The sequence below is a fragment of the Loxodonta africana genome, chromosome 24 (genome assembly GCF_030014295.1).
Source record: "Loxodonta africana isolate mLoxAfr1 chromosome 24, mLoxAfr1.hap2, whole genome shotgun sequence".
Classification (NCBI taxonomy): Eukaryota; Metazoa; Chordata; class Mammalia; order Proboscidea; family Elephantidae; genus Loxodonta; species Loxodonta africana.
Window position 1 is genome coordinate 43,452,501 of NC_087365.1, and position 17,103 is coordinate 43,469,603.

Genomic DNA, 17,103 nt, shown 5'->3' on the forward strand with positions numbered 1-17,103 from the left:
TGGCGCAGGACCGGGCAGTGTTTTGTTCTGTTGTGCATAGGGTTGCTATGAGTTGGACTGACTAGACAGTTCCTAACAACAACAACAACAAGACAATAAAGGAATACAATTATATTGACACACTGTTATCAAAATATTTCAAAGAAAAATCTGTAATGTAATAATGTATATCCTTCTTTATTAAACAAAATATCTAGCAGGTCTACTAACTACCATAATTTTATGAACATAAAGGATATTTCAAGAGTATCTGCAACAACAGTAACATGACATGAAAATATATGTGGTCTCCATTGGTGACAAAGAGATGGATACTGCTGATACCATTACGGTTTATTGCCTACTTCCATAATTGAAGAGAATGCTAAATTTCACTTAGAGATCAGTAGAAACAGAGACACAGTTTTTCCCATCTGCAGTGGACACTTAAGAGGGCAGTGGTAGTTCAGTGGTAGAATTTCTGCCTTCCATGTGGGAGACCTGGGTTCAATTCCCGACCAGGGCCACCCATGCACAGCCACCATCACCCATCTGTCAGGGGAGGCTTATGTGTTGCTATGATGCTCAACAGGTTTCAGTGGAGCTTCCAGGGTAAGATGGGACTAGGAAGAAAGGCCTGGTGATTTACTTTCAAAAATCAGCCAGTGAAAACCCTATGGATCACAATGGTCCAATCTGCACCTGATCGTGGGGATCGTGCAGGACCAGGCAGCATTTGGTTCCATTGTGCACGCGGTCACCATGAGTCAGGGGCCGACTTGGCAGCAGCTAACAACAACATCAGTAAACACTTTGGTGCCCTGGCCAGGTCCCTTCACTGGGCAAATGCCCCTATTCCCCAGCTGCTGTGCGTGCTGGCTGCTAATAGCTCACTGTTGCCCCAGAGCATTGCAGCAATGCAAGCCACCTTGTCCCAGAGGTGAAAACACCCACCCACCCACTCACTCGCCCCCATCCAAGCAGCCACAACCAATGGCCAGCCTTTTTGCCCAAAGGGGAACCAACTCTGTGATGTAGTTCCTGCACAGAACTCCTCATGGGATCAGCCTGAAGCTAAATTCCAGCTGAAACCCTGTTTTTGTTCAGCTGCTTCACTATCCTGTTCACTTCTCTCTCTTCCCTGCCTCCAGAGGGGTGAAGAATTAACTTTAAGCAAAGAGTTTGGCCTTGGTTCCTGGCTCTAAGGAGGTAACCTCTAAACCCTTGGATTTTCCCAAGAGGTTGGAGTGTCTTTGTTATACAGGGAAGGCTCCAGACCATGCCTGAGAGTTTATGCTAATGAGATGACTCAGAATGGGGGCTGGCCATGCCAGAAAGATCCACCTCTGGGGGGTGGGGAGAGCTGAAGATTGAACTCAATTACATGGCCAATAAGTCAATCAATCAATCATGTTTATGTGATGAAACCTCAAAAAAAGCTCTGGTGAGCTTCCTGGTTGGTGACAGACATCAATGCACCAGGAGGGTAAAGCGTCCCTGGAGACATAGAAGCTCCGGCTTTGGGACCCTCCCAGACTTCACCCTCTGTGTCTCTTCTTTTGTATCCTTTTCGCTATAAAAATATTGTAAGCTTTCCTGAGCTCTTTGAATCATTCTAGGGAATTATGAAACCTGAGGGAGTACTGCAAGCTCTCAAATTTGTAGCCAGCAGGTCAGAAGTATCATAGTCATATTGACTGGTCTTCCCTGTAGACATATGGATATTACCCTGTCGCTGACAGCATTGTACTTCAGGATATATCCTGAAATGTTCTTTCTGATGGTGAATGCTATACTGTTCCTCTTTAATTTGTTGTTCCCAGCAGAGTAGACCATATGATTGTGTCATAAAAAATGGCCACTACCAGTCCATTTCAGCTCACCAATGCCTAGGATATCGATCTTCAAGCTTTTCATTTCATTTCTTTCCATTCCATCAATTTTCCTTGATTCATACTTTGTACACTCCACATTCTGATTATTAATGGATGGCTGCAGCTGTTTCATCTCATTTTGAGTCATGCCACATCAGCAAATTAAGGTCTTAAAAGCTTTACTCGATCCACGTCATTAAGGTCAACTCTGCTTTGAGGAGGCAGCTCTTCCCCAGTTATATTTTGAGTGTCTTCCAACCTGACCGATCATCTTCCAGCACCATATCAATGTTCAGTGGCTATTCAGAAGATTTTCACTAATTTTTTTTTTTTTTTCAGAAGTAGATAGCTAGGTCCTCCTTCCTAGTCTGTCTTAGTCTGGAAGCTCCACTGAAACCTACCCACCTAGGCGACCCTGCTGGTATTTGAAATACCAGTGGTATAGCTTCTAGCATCACAGCAACACACAAGCCCTCACGGTATGACAATCCAAGAAGCTGGACTCTATGAAGAAGAACGTGGCATCGGGATTGGAGGAAGACTCATTAACAACCTGCGATATGCAAATGATACGACCTTGCTTGCTGAAAGTGAAGAGGACTTTAAGAGGACTTCAAGACTATAGCCTTCAGTATGGATTACACCTCAACATAAAGAAACCAAAGGTTCTCACAACTGGACCAATAAGCAACATCATGATAAATGGAGAAAATACTGAAGTTGTCAAAGATTTCATTTTACTTGGATCCACAATCAAAGCCCGTGGAAGCAGCAGTCGAGAAATTAAATGATGTATTGCATTGGGCAAACCTGCTACAAAAGCCCTCTACAAAATCTTAAAAAGCAAAGATGTCACTTCGATGACTAAGGTGTGCCTGACCCAAGCCATGGTCTTTTCAATGGCCTCACATGCATGTGAAAGCTGCACAATGAAAAAGGCAGACCAAAGAAGAATCGATGCCTTTGAATTATGGTGTTGGCAAAGAATATTGAATACACCACGGACTGCCAGAAGAATGAACAAACCTATCTTGGAAGAAATACAGCCAGAATGCTTCTTAGAAGCAAGGATAGTGAGACTTTGTCTTGCTTACTTTGAACATGTAATCAGGAGGGACCAATCCCTACAGAGGGACATCACTCGTGGTAAAGTAGAGGGTCAGTGAAAAAGAGGAAGACCTTCAACGAGATGGACTGACACAGTGGTTGCAACAATGGGCTCAAACATACCTACTATTATGAGGATGGCACAGGACTGGGCAGTGTGTCGTTCTGTTATACATGGGGTTGCTATGAGTTGGAACCAACTCAGTGGCATCTAACAACAACAGGTCAGAAGTATGGGTGTCCAGCAGACCCCTGAGCTTGCAGCTGGTGTCATGAAGAGGTAGAGTGAACCCCCAAATTTGTAGCCAGTTGGTCAGAAGTGCGGATGGCCTGGGAGTACCTGAACTTGTGTTATGGATGGTGTCTGGCAGTCTGGAGGACTGTGCCCTTAGGCACGAAGTTTGATCCTAACTCAGTGAGGGTGAGATGACCTGACACTAACTCCCTCCGTAAATCACATGCACAAGAATCCCTATCTCAAGCTCCGCTTCTAGGAAGGGTGTGAGAAACTTACAGAGCTGGTAGGTGACAAAGCAAGGGTTCAAACCAAGGCCTTCTGGGATCTAGACTCTGTGCCCCAAACCACAGGTGACTTCCACTCAACAAGGAGGGGTGGAGGAAGATCTCAAGCCCAGAGTTGTCTGATTTCCAAGCCCTGGTCCTCTCCACTATGCCACACTGCCACAATAAGGTTTATTGAATGAAAGGATAATTGGATATGTATGGGCAAGGAGGCAGCATTGAGAACAGCAAGAGCACAGCTTTGGAATCAGCAGCCCTGGATTCCAGTTTTGGCTCTGCTAGGGAGAGGTGAAGGAGCCTGGTGGCACAGCAGTTAAGCACTTGACTGCTAACCGAAAGGTTGGCGGTTTGAACCCACCCAGCAGCTCCGAGGGAGAAAGACTTGGTGATCTGCTTCCTGAAAGATTACAGCCTATGTGGGGACCATGGTCTTGGGGAACATCTAGCTCAATTGCCATAACATAGTTTATACAGAAAATGTTCTATACTCTTCTTTGGTGAGTAGTGTCTGGGGTCTTAAAAGCCTGTGAGTGGCCATCTAGGATACTCCACTGGTCTCACCTGGTCTGGAGCAAGGAAGAATGAAGAAAACTAAACATACAAGGGAAAGATTAGTCTGAAGGACTGATGGACCACATCTACCACGGCCTCCACCAGGCTCAGTCCAATACCTAGATGGTGCCCGTATACCACCACTGACTGCTCTGACAGAGATCACAATAGAGGGTCCCAGACAGAAAAACGCTGAAGAAAAATGTAGAACGAAATTCTAACTCACGCACACACAAAAAAGACCAGACTTACTGGCCTGAAAGAGATTGGAGAAACCCTGAGAGTATGGCCCCCAGATACCCTTTCAGCTCAGTAATGAAGTAACTCCTGAGGTTCACTCTTCAGCCAAAGATTAGACAGGCCCATAAAACAACATGACACTAAAGGGGCGCAACAGTCCAGGGGCAAGGACTAGAAGACAGAAGGGGACAGGAAAGCTGGTAACAGGGAGCCCAAGGTCAAGAAGGGAGAGTGCTGACATGTCGTGGGGTTGTTAACCAATGTCATAAAACAATACGTGCACTAACTGTTTAATAAGAAGCTAGTTTGTTCTGTAAACCTTCATCTAAAAAGTACAAAAAAAAAAAAAAGACAGAGAGTTTCCCATAGACATTTGCTAAACCAAAAAACAAACAAAGAAGATTACAGCCTAGAAAACCTTATGGGGCAGTTTTACTCTGTCACACGGGGTCAGTATGAGTCAGAATTGACTCAATAGCACCTAACAACTTGACAACAGGGAGAGGTGAGTGAGGCAGGCGTCTCAAAGGCAAAATTTAGAGAGATGCCAAAAGCTTCAGTGATATTTTCTAAAATTATAGTTTATTATGTTTTCGGTGAAGGTTTACACAGTAGTTCAGGTTCCCACTCAACAATTTCTACACAAATTGTTCAGTGACGTTGGTTACATTCTTCACAACGCGTGAACATTCTCATTATTTCCATTCTGGTTGTTCTGTTTTCATTAATCTAGTTTCCCTCCCCCCTTACATTCTCATCTTTGTTTTAAAGTAATTGTTGACCATTTGGTCAATAAATACTATTTTAATGTAGTATTTTTAAAAGTTAAAAAAAATCCTTGGTGAACAAACTATGAATAAAATTTGTAGACAGATCAGACTGTGCACTGGCACAAATCACCCCACTAGCCTTCCCCTAGTCTCGGCCCTACCAGAACTCCAGGACCTGGCGGAAACCTCTTTATGCCTCAGTTTCCTCATTTGTAAAGCAGAGATAACAATTCTTCCCTCTTGGAGTTGCTGTGAACACTAAATGAGAGACGGCCTGTGAAAGTGCTTAGCCCAGGATGGGACCTCCAGGACGCAATCTACCTCCAGTAGCGATGACGATGATGATGATGATGGAGGAAGAAGAGAAGAGAGTGGCATTTGTGACATTAACACTGTGTTTGGTACACGCATATCCCCGGGCTCATTTTTCCCTGCACATGAGTGGGTGTGAGACAGTGTCCTGCGCTTTTCAGAACAACTTCCCTGGGAACCTGAAACGCAGGTTGGGGGAGGAGGGCAAGGGCTGGGCAAACCCTCAAACTGCAAAAACAGCCTTTTTTGGTAATGTGAGTTGGGAGACTTCTTTCCTGGTGCCCTGAGAAGCTGTGCTGCAGGGCTCTTTCTGCTGGAATGGCAGCCTCCACCTAGAGCCTGGAGGATTCTGGGGGATCAACTGTGTACCCTCCAGGGACAAGAATGGGGCCTCCTGTAGATGGAAGGGTGGCCACCCAGCCCAAGGCAGTGCAGCTGCTGTGGAAGGGAACACGCTCCTCTGCCCTCCATCCACCAGAGCCTGAAGCCCTCAACCAGTCCCACCTGTGTTGTGTCTCTCATCTCAGGAATGTCACTCCAGCCCTCCAACCAGGAATCCCAGTGTTCTCCCAGACCCTGCCCATGTCCCACCACATCCACATTCAATCAGTTGCCAATGCCAGTCTCCTCTGCCCCCTCAGTAGCTCCTGCATCTACCCAGCCTCCCCATCCCTCTGTCACTCTTCCTGTAATCCCCCATCCGTCTTCTCCCTGCCCCCAGCTGCTCCCGACAACCAATGCTGCACACAGCGCCACTGTGAGTTTCTTAAGCCATACATCTGATGGCCTCGCTCCTTGCTTAAAATCTTTGCAAGGCTCCCTCGTTGTTAGCTGCCATGGAGTTGCCCCTGACTCACGAGGACTCTTTGTAATCGATGGGGTTTTCATTGGCTGATTCATGGAAGTAGACCATTAAGCCCCTCTCCCTAGTCTGTCCTGGTCTGGAAGCTCCACTGAAACCTGTTCAGCATCATAGCAACATACAAGACTCCACTGATAAATGGATGGTGGCTGTGCTTGAGACGTGTTAGACTGGAATCGAACTCGGGTCTTCCACGTGGAAGGTGGGAAATCTACCACTGAACCACTAATGCCTCTGTAAGGCTCTCTGTTGTTGTTATTGGGTGCTGTTGAGTCGGTTCTGACTCATAGCGACCCCATGTGAAGGGGCAGAATTGTGCCATAGGGTTTTATAGGCTGTAATCTTTATGGGAGCAGATCATCAGGTCTTTCTCTCTCGAAGCCGCTGGGTGGGTTCGAACTGCCAACCATTCAGTTAGCAGCCAAGTGCTTACCTATTGTGCAACCAGGGCTCTTTGCAAGGCTCCCTTCTGTGCTCAAGATAAAGTCCAAACCACTTAGCACAACATTCAAGACTCTCCAGTCTGGATGGGGTATGGGAGGCAGCTCACAGGCTGTTCCCAGGGACCATGACTCTAGTCCAGTGCTGCTCACAATCTGGTCCTCAGGCCGCCAGCATCCTCATCACCTGGGAGCCTGGTAGAAATACAGATTCTCAGACTCCACCCCAGACCTACTGAGTCAAAGTTTCTCGAGAAGGAAGCCAGGAATCTGTGATTTAACAAGCCCTCCAGGCTTCTCTGATGCTCACTGAAGTCTGAGAAGCATGTGCCAGACAGAGAGAAAGAGGAAACCCAGCTCCATCTGGGGCTACTCCCAGCCTGCCCAACCCTCCGGGAGCCTGAAGTACTTTTCTTTAAGTGCCAGGTTCTTTTCTCTAGAAGTTCCTGGGTGGTGATGGGTGGTGAAACAGTTAATGTGCTTGGCTGCTAACCGAAAGGTTACAGGTCCAAGTCCACCCAGAGGCACCTTGGAAGAAAGGCCTGGTGATCTGCTTCTGAAAGATCAGCCAGCCACTGGAGTACAGTTCGACTCAGACACACATGGGGTCACTGTGGATAAGAGTTGACTTGAAGGCCACTGTTGCTGTTTTGTACTTTTCTTTAAGTACTAGGATCCCTTCTTGAGTTGAAGCCCTGTCAGGAAACGCCGGAACCATTTCTTCTCCTACGGCCACTTATGGTGTCTGGGCCAATGGCCCTGGGTAAGGGTCTCCCAGGGCGGCTCTGACCCTGCTGGGGGAAGGGAAGGGAGCAGGAACTGGGGCAGGGGGAGGGGCAAGGATAAGCCGCTCTTCTTGATTTCATTCAGCTTCTTGCTCATCAGCAGGGTTAAAAATAAGGCTGGCAGTTCTGGGATGGAGCAGAGCTACAGCACACCCGAACCACAACTGAGAGCACCCACCACCCTGGCCTCCGTTCCCCACCTCTGTCCCTACTGCATGCTATAGCGGGCCTGGTTTCCCAGTGGTCTCACCAGGCACGGGTCTCTTCATTTGGCCCAAGGCAGAAACTCACTGGACTTACCCCTGACTCCAGGCCTTTGCTCAGGCTGTTCCCCTGCCTGGATGCTCTCTCCTTTCCTTCCATCCTCCCAGCCTTAAAGGGCCATCTCAAGCCCTATGCCCAGGTATTGGTTCATTCATTTAACACCTATTTTTTATCTGTGGAAGGCTTGGAGTCTCTGGGTGGTTTGAACAGTTAAGCACTTGGCTGCTAACTGAAAGGCTGGAGGTTTGAGTCATGCCTCTGAAGAAAGGCCTGGCAATCTACTTCCAAAAGATCAGCCACTGAAAACCCTGTGGAGCATAATTCTAGTACGACACACATGGGGTTACCGTGAGTCGGAACTGACTCAAAGGCAACTAAACACACTGCCATCGAGTCGATTCCGACTCATAGTGACCCTATAGGACAGAGTAGAACTGTCCCATAGGATTTCCAAGGAGTAGCTAGTGGATTCATGCTCCCAATCTTTTGGTTAGCAGCCGAGCTCTTAACTACTGCGCCACCAGGGCTCCAAATGAGGGCAACTGGTTGGTTAAAATGAGAATATGTACAGCCCCTACCTCAATGGGTTGCTGGGATCAGAGAGCAAGTTCATGTACATAAAGCATTTAGAGCAGGGTCTAGCACACAATAAGCTCCAGGAAAGTGTTTACAAAATTTAAAAAGTGAATTTATCCAGTTAACGTGGCGTGGTGGAGGAGGCTCTTAGTCTGGGAGGCTGTGCCATCCCCTCACACCCCTATACTGAACCTCCTACCCTGGAAGCCCAGTGGAAATCCCCAGACCATGGTGGTTTGAGGCCTCTTCCAGATTATGTTTTATGGTGACCCTTCTCCCCTTCTTAAAGAAGAGCCCCGGCCCAGCTGATAGGCTCCTCCAGTGAGTGAGCGGGTAGGTGACCCCCCCAGTCTAGAAGGTGGGAGGCATAGTAAGAGTTACTGTTTACCGAGTGCTGACCACATGCCAGACACTTGACCTATGTGATAGGCTGAATAATGGCCCAGAAACATTGAGATCCTAATCCCTGGAACCCGTGAATGTCACTTTATATGGCAATAGGGATTTTGCAGTTGTGATTAAATTAATTTTGAGATGGGCGGATTATCCTGGATTAGAATGGGGGAGCGCTAAATGTAATCACAAGTATAAGAGGGAGGTGGAGGGAAATTTGACAACAGAAGAGAAGACTGTGATAATGGAAGCAGAAATAGGAGTGATGTGCTTTGAAGATGGAGGAAGGGGCCATAAGCCAAGGAATGTAGGCAGCCACTAGAAGCTAAAAAAGGCAAGGAAATGAATTCTTCTCTCAGAGCCCCCATAAGGAACCAGCCTTGTTGATCCCTTGGCTTTAACCCGGTGAAACTGATTTCGGACTTCCAATTTCCAAAACTGTAAGAGAATAAATTTGTAGTAATTTGTTACAGCAGCCGTAAGGAACTAATACAACCTCCATGTCATTCTCAAGACAGCCACATGGGGAGGTATTATCCCATTGTACAGGGGAGGAGTCCCTGGGTGTTACAAATGGTTCACGCGCTCAGCTGCTAACAAGAAGGTTGGAGGCTCGAGTTCACCCACAGGCACCTCAGAAGAAAGGCCTGGTAATCTCACTTCCAAAATATCACTGAAAACCCTATGGAGCACGGCTCTGCTCTGACATACATGGAGTTGCCATGAGTCAGAATCGACTTGACAGCTGCTGATTTTATAGGCGAAGCAGCACAGGTTCAGAAAATCATTTGCTCAAAGTTCGTAGCTAGTTAGTGCCAGAGCTGGCTCGAACTCAAACCCTCTAGCACCAAAGCCTTTGTTGCCCCATGCATTCTGCTACAATGCTTCAGCTCAAGTCCACTTTCCAGAAGGGCCCAGCAGCTGTGACTGGCCACCACCCAGCCTCTCCCCCAGGGATATTGCGAGGCCCCAAGTTTTATATTCCCAGCATACATTCTGCCTGTCTGAGAGGGCCCAGGGCTGCTGGTTACTAGCAGTGATGCCTCCCACCCTCTTAAGGAAAGGCTGGTCCATCGGGGCCTGGGAATCGTCTGGTTATGTCAGTTGGTAAAGTTCTGGAATATTTTGCACCAATTACTAACCATCAGTGCCCTGAGCTCCCTGTGTGATCCCCCTGTTGCTGTCCTGTCCTCCTGGCCCCTGGCCCAGGACATCAGAATCTTCCCCAGGCTCCGGCAACTAAATGGTTAACCACCTGGCACAGCAAGGGGGCCTCCAGAGCCATTCTGGTGTAGAAATACACCCCCTCCCCCACACACACCAATTGTCAGATACTTTTAATATCTTCCCCCTGCCTGTATCTCGAAACATCAGAAACATCCGAGTCCCAGAACATACTCTATTCTCTCTGGGCAGGGAGGACGTTAGGCTGGAATAGCCTCCAGACTTATCTCATACACAGCAGAGAGGTTTAGTGCAGGCTTTGAAGTCAGGCAGACCCAGTGTTCAGTCCCCACCCAGCACTTCCCAGCTGCGTGGCTGCCTGTGAATCACGGTCACATTGCCTCTGGGAGCCTCATATTCCTGTCTAATCAGTGCATATACCTACACTTTAGGGTTGCTGTGGAATCCCTGGGTGTCGCAAAAGATTAGGCTAACTGAGAAAGGTTGATGGTTTGAGCCAGCCCAGAAGTGCCTCAGAAGAAAGGCCTGGCAATCTGCTTCCAAAAGGTCACAGCCTTGAAAATTCCACGGAGCAGTTCTACCCTGCACACAGGGGTCGCCATGAGTTGGAATCAACTTGATGGCAAATGGTTTGGGTTTTTTTGTTTTTAGGGTTGTTATAAGGAATAAATTAAACCATACCTCTAAAGGCCCCTTCCAGCCTCTTGCTCTAGGGAACCTAGAAGGCTTCAGATGGGCTGTTGGTGTTGTAGTTGTTGCTAGTTGCCACTGAGTCACTGCCCCGGTGAGCCAGCCTGCAGTGGTGTCCCCCAAGGCCCAAGGCAGCAGACAGCTCCTGACTAAATAAGGACAAGGCGGCCAGGAGAGCTTTCTGTGAGCCCAGGAATGTGACAGCCGAGCCCTCCCTGCCCAGCACACACTCCCCCGCCTCCGGCCCCTCCCCAGGTGGGGCTCAGGGACAGGGATGGCATTCCAGCTTTCACTAGAGCAGCCCCCAGCGCCACTGACAGCCCCTCTTGCCCCAAGCCAGGCTGCTCTGAAAACTGATAAGGAGCCTGGGAAGGAATTCTAGGCAGCTCCATCTGCTCCTGGGGCTGGCATGCCTGCTGCCACATGGAATGGGGAGGGAGAAGCCACATTTAGTCCTGGGGCGGGGCTGAGTCCAGCCCCCAACCCTGGAAAATTACATCCCTTGGTTCCAAATGTGATTCCAGAAATCCACTTGGCCCCAGGTGCTGTGCCAGCCACTAGGCCTCCAGAGGAGATTCCGACCCCTCCTGTGTTCACGTCACAAAACCGTGTGACAGCAGCCATGACTGGTTAAGGCGTGGCGGGGTGGCAGGGTGGAGGGGAGCCACAAAAGACAAATCCAGTTGAGAGCATGGGTCAGGCAAGACCTCTCAGAGACTGTCTTGCCCAGGTAGCAGTTGAGCAGAAGAATTTTGGCACCAGATGACCTGGGTTCAAATCCTACTCCTATCTCTTCCTAGTTGTGTGATCTTGAGCAAGTTGCTTAACCACTCTGTGCCTCAGTTTCCCCATCTGTGAAACGGGGATGATAATAGTACCAACCTCATAAGGTTAAAAAAAGACCCACTGCCGTGGAGTCGATTCCAACTCATAGCAAGTCCACAGGACAGAGCAGAACTGCCCCACAGGGTTTCCAAGGAGCATCTGGTGGATTCGAACTGCCGAGCTTTCGGTTGACAGCCATAGCACTTAACCACTACAGCACCAGGGTTTCCCTCATAAGGATTAAAGGAATTGGTATTGGCAAAATGCTTAGAGCAGTGGTTATATCCTAAGGAATCTGTTTGTTTTGGGTGCCTGGAGAGTTTACTGCTCAAACCAGGGCATCTGAGACCAGAACGGGGGCTGTTAATACTTACACGCAGCATGAGCTAGTGCTGTCCCGGGTATGCAGGGCCAGGTGGTCACCTCAGCCTTGTTGGCCACACTAAGGAGCCAACTGAGGCTGAAGATCACGAGGGTGGGGACTACGTCTCCCTCTCCTCTATAACCCCTGCAGCAACAAACACCACATTCGACACATAGTGGGTGCCCACAAGGAGTACTGAAGTTTTGCTGGCTTTAACAGATCTGACCTTCAGATTGTCCAGGAAAAACAGATTACTCTTAGGATGAGGACATTTAAAACTGAGACTTGGCCTAGGGTCCAGAGGGAAATTAGGAAATTCAGTCCATTAATTTAGAGTTATCTATTTTTTTTATTGAAGGGGGCAGTGGTGGTTCAGTGGTACAATTCTCATCTTCCATGCAGGAGACCTGGGTTCATTTCTCAGCCAATGCACCACCCATCTGTCAGTAAAGGCTTGCGTGTTGCTATGATGCTGAACAGTTTTCAGTGGACCTTCCAGATGACAATGGACTAGGAAGAAAGGCCTGGTGATCTATTTCCTAAAATCAGCCAGTGAAAACCCTACGCATCACAATGGTCTGACCACACAACCCATCATGGATGGCAGCGTTTGTTCTGTTGTGAACGAGTCAGGGCTGACGACCGCAGCTGACAACACAAGTTACCAAGCAGAAAAAAGATATTAAGTCCTTCTTTTGGGTCCACGCCTGGCCCCTGGGATGGCTGGATGAGAGGGGAGGGGCAAGAAGTATCAAGAGCAAACAAAACAAAGAAGTACAGGATTCCATTCCTGGCGAGATCACAGTTGACAGAATAATGAGGAAAGATTTGGAGACAGGGCCCCAGACATAGAGAAGATGCCATCTGGGAGAGATCAGGTCTTGGGTGGGCCTGAGGGATATGTTCAGTGGGAACAGATCGAATGGGGGAGAAGGCACTCTGGGGGAAAGCGGGGGCAACAACCTGAGCAAAGGCAGTGAGGTGGGTGGGAATGGGGCATGCTGGGTAGGAAGGGGTATGTCATGATGGCTAAGAGCACAGGCCCTGGGACTGAACGCCTGGTCTGAGTTCCCTGTCCACCCCGTACCCCCTGGCTGATCTTCACCAACTCACATGACTCTCTTTGTCCTCACTTCCCACTACAGTAAGATAGCCGCACAGAGATAAAACAAGATGATGCCTGGGAAACTCCACTCCGTCCGTGGAATATTGCAAACGCAGAGCCTACGCTTGTGAAGGAAGAGATTTCTGTCTGTTTTGTTCACGGTGAACCCCCAGAGCCAAGAACACGTCCTGGCCCAGAAAAAAAAAAATTTTTTTTTTGCCCAGAGGAGGTACTTAATAAAAGTTTGTTGAATGAATTAACAGTTGTTGTTGTTACGTTAGGTGCCATCAAGTCACTTCGCACTCATAGCGACCTTACGCACAACGGAACAAAACACTGCCCGGTCCTGTGCCATCCTCACAATCGTTGTTATGCTTGAGCCCACTGCTGTAGCCACTGCATCAATCCATCTTGTTGACGGTCTTCCTCTTTCTCACTGACCCTCTACTTTATCAAGCATGACATCTGCCTTGGTCATCTAGTGCTGCCATAACAGAAATACCACAAGTTGATGGCTTTAACAAAGAGAAACTTATTTCCTCACAGTAAAGTAGGCTAAAGTCCAAATTCAGGGCATCAGCTCCAGGGGAAGGCTTTCTCTCTCTGTCGGCCTTCTCATCAATCTTCCCCTAGACTAGGAGCTTCTCTGCACAGGGACCCCAGGTCCAAAGGACACGCTCTGCTCCTGTCTCTACTTTCTTGGTGGTATGAGGTCCCCCACTCTCTGCTTGCTTCCCTTTCATCTCTTGTAAAATAAAAGGTGGTGCAGGTGACACCCCAGGGAAACTCGCTTTACGTTGGATCAGGAATGTGACCTTAGTAAGGGTGTTACAATCCCACCCTAATCCTCTTTAACATAAAATTATAATCACATGTCATGGACTGAATTATGTACCCCCAAAAATGTGTGTATCAGTTTGGCTGGGCCATGATTCCCAGTATTTTGTGGTTGTCCTCCATTCTGTGAAGTACTGGAGCTGACCCACGATCCAATTCCAGAATGTTCTGGCTTCTATAAGAGGGCGCACAGAAGAAAAGGGAGTCCCTGGATGGTGCAAATAGTCAATACGTTCAGCTACTAACCAAAAGTCCACCCAGACGCACCTCAGAAGAAAGGCCTGGTGATCTTCCAAAAAATCTACGTTGGAAATCCTATGGAGCACAGTTCTACTCTGACATGGGGTCGCCGTGAGTCAGAATCAACTTGACAGCAACTCGTTTAGTCTGGGGTTTTGTTTTTGTTCGTTTTGCTTTGTCTCTAAAGTATGGCATGGTGTCAAGAATGTTTAGGTAGTGCCAGTTCATTAGGTAACACTGTTTCTTTAAAGCTATATTTCAATCATCCTGATTTCATCAAGAAGAAAGTGTCACTCGGTGCTAAAAGGTCTTTCAACAGAGAGAGAGAGAAAGAAAAAGAGAGTGAAGAACAGCAAGCAGCCTTGAATCTGAACTTGTAGTACTGAGGGAAGATTTAATGATGTTTTGCTTCATTGTATTTTTCTTTTTTTGGCTAACTTCTTTTTGTCCAATACTGGACTTCTATTTATGGTAATGGTCTAAAGTTCCTTTATAAAAATAAATCTAGGTTTCAGAGAGTTAAAAGATTTTAAAGATAGGAAAGGGATAATTATCCAGATGGCAAGTGGACCTGGCAAGGCTCAGGAAGGCACGTCAGTGACTGGCATGTGGGGAACCCTGCCTTGCCCCATGCTGTCACACCTCTGTGCCTTTGCCCAGGCTGGTCCCTCTGCCTGCTTTTCCATGCTGACCTCAGCTGCTGTCTTGGACTTTGTCCCAACTGAGGTCATCACTCAGAGCAGCCACAGTACAATAGCTCACGTGGCTGGGGCGTGGGAAAGGTCGAGCATGGAGGCAAATCTGGGAAGGCTATTTTTCCCAAGGACAAGACAAGGAGAGCTCAGAGCTCCAGGAAACACAGGCCCAGAGAGGAGTGGGGACTTGCCCAAAGTCACTCAGCAAGTCCCCAGCAGATGCCTTCTCCCTCTCAAGCAATGTGGATGGGAAGATAAAATGGAATGAGCAGCACAGAGAGCCACAATTGTGCTAATGTATTCCAGAGATATACGGCCCCTGAGTGAAATGATGTACGTACTTTATCTAGCACACCGTTAAGTCTAGAAACCACCCAAACAACCATGCTCTACAACAGGGGCCCAATCAAATAAATTATGGCATAGCTAGTACAATGTGAGTATTAAAAAAGAAAAGAGTCAAAAAAAACAAAGAAGCCTGATAAAATATTCATTTTACGTTTTGTGAATTTCACGTCAATAAAAAAAATAATGATAAATTTCTTTGGAAAGATCTCCAATACATAGCAAGAAGAAAAAAACTAAGGCTCAGGATAGTATGTATAATAGACTACCTTTTGTGTAAGAAAGGAGTCCCTGGGTGACTAGACTACTAACTGAAAGGCTAACGATCCAAACCTACCCAGAGGTGCCTTGGAAGAGAGGCCTGGTGATCTGTTTCTGAAAGGTCACAGCCTTGAAAACCCTGCACAGTTCTACTCTGCAACACATGGGGTCGCAATGAGTCAGAATTGACTTGATAGTAACTGGCTTTGTTGTGTGTGTGTGTGTGTGTGTGTGTGTGTGTGTATAAGAAAAAGGGAAATAGGAATCTAAATACGCATTAGCCTATATTAGGTCGAATTGTATGAAGCTGCCATTTCATAGGTCAAACGTGGTCAAATATCAGTAATTTCATATGTTCCAACTTAATATATGCATAAAGTAACTTTGGAAGGGAAGGAAAGATAATAGTTGCCTATGGGGTGTAGAAAGAGCCCTGGTAGAGCAGTGGTTAAGCCCTTGGCTACTAATCAAAAGGTCGGCAGTTAAAACCCACTAGACGCTCTGTAGGAGAAAGATGTGGTAGTCTGCTTCCGTAAAGACTTACAGCCTTGGAAACCCTATGGGACAGCTCTACTCTTCCTGTAGAGTTGCCATGAATCAGGACTGACTTGATGACAAGGGGTTTGCTATGGGGTATAGAGCAAAGTCTCTGCGTGGTGCAAACAGGTTAAGCACTCAGCTACTAACTGAAAGGTTCGAGTCCACCCAGAGGCACCTTGAAAGGCAGCCCTGGCTTCCAAAAGATCACAGCCATCGACAGCCCTATGGTGGGTAGTCCTACTCTAAAACACGTGGGGTCTCCATGAGTCAGAACAGACTCAATGGTAACTGGTTCGATTTTTTTTTTTCAATGGGTGTGGAGGTGGAAACAAGATGGAGACAGGGGTAAGAGACAAGTTCTTTACATTTTTATGACTGTGGGGCTTTAAACCATGTGAATGCATAAACGATTTAAAAATTAAATTTAAAAAATAAAGGGAGAAATCATTAGGGCCTCCAGTCCAGATTTTCTGCCCCATGATGCTGTCTCTATATCCACCCCAGCTGGGGTCGTCGGGGAAGAACTGTGCAGGCCTGGAGCCCGGGGGGATGCCCCAGTTTAACCTCTGACAGATTTCCTTCTAGAGAACCATTTCCAACCCTCTGCCTGGTGGGTCAGAGCCCCAGGGGCCCCCACTCCTTTGCCAGGCTTCTGGCTAGGCGACAGCAAGTCCTAAAGGGGTCACATTTTGGGCACAGAGCTGCTGTGACCTTGTGGTAATACCCCTTCCCAGATAGGGTTGCACGAAGCCAGGGTTGAAGGGAACAGTGTTTCAGCAGTAATGTGATAGGCCCCCTGCAAGGGATACGGCTTAGCCAAAGGAGGCTTTGGAGGTGGCTCCAGACTGCAGCCCCTCTTTCCTCTCTGTGTCCCGTGATACACCCATCTCAAGACATAAGGAGAGAGGGTCTTCCTGGGAAGACTCCTTAGGATGTGAAAATACCTGGGTGATCCTGGCAGAGAGGTCGCCCTGTCTGGCCTCTCTGATTCTCAGCCAGTAACACCAGAAATAATCATTACAGGGAGACTAATAAAAGGAGTCCCCGGGTGGCGCAAACGATTACGCGCTCCACTACTAGCCAAAAGGTTGGTGGTTTAAAACCACCCAGAGGCACCTCAGAAGACAGGCCTGGTGATACACGTCCAAAAGGTCACAGCTTTGAAAACCCTGTGGAGCACTTCTCCTTTGCACACGTAGCAGTCGCGGTGAGACAGAAGCAGCTCCACCACAGCTAACAACAACTAACCACTATAATAATAAAAACTATAACAACTGAGACTACTGAGTGCTTAGTGTGTGCCGGCACTGTGGTACGTACTTCTCTCACTTTGCCCTCAC

The 17,103-nt window shown here is 47.7% G+C and overlaps 1 protein-coding gene across 1 annotated transcript in view; it reads right to left on the reverse strand.

The window, feature by feature from the left end:
- Positions 1-17,103, reverse strand: part of JPH2 (junctophilin 2) — a 90,985-nt gene that overhangs the window by 6,932 nt on the left and 66,950 nt on the right. The window lies entirely within an intron of this gene.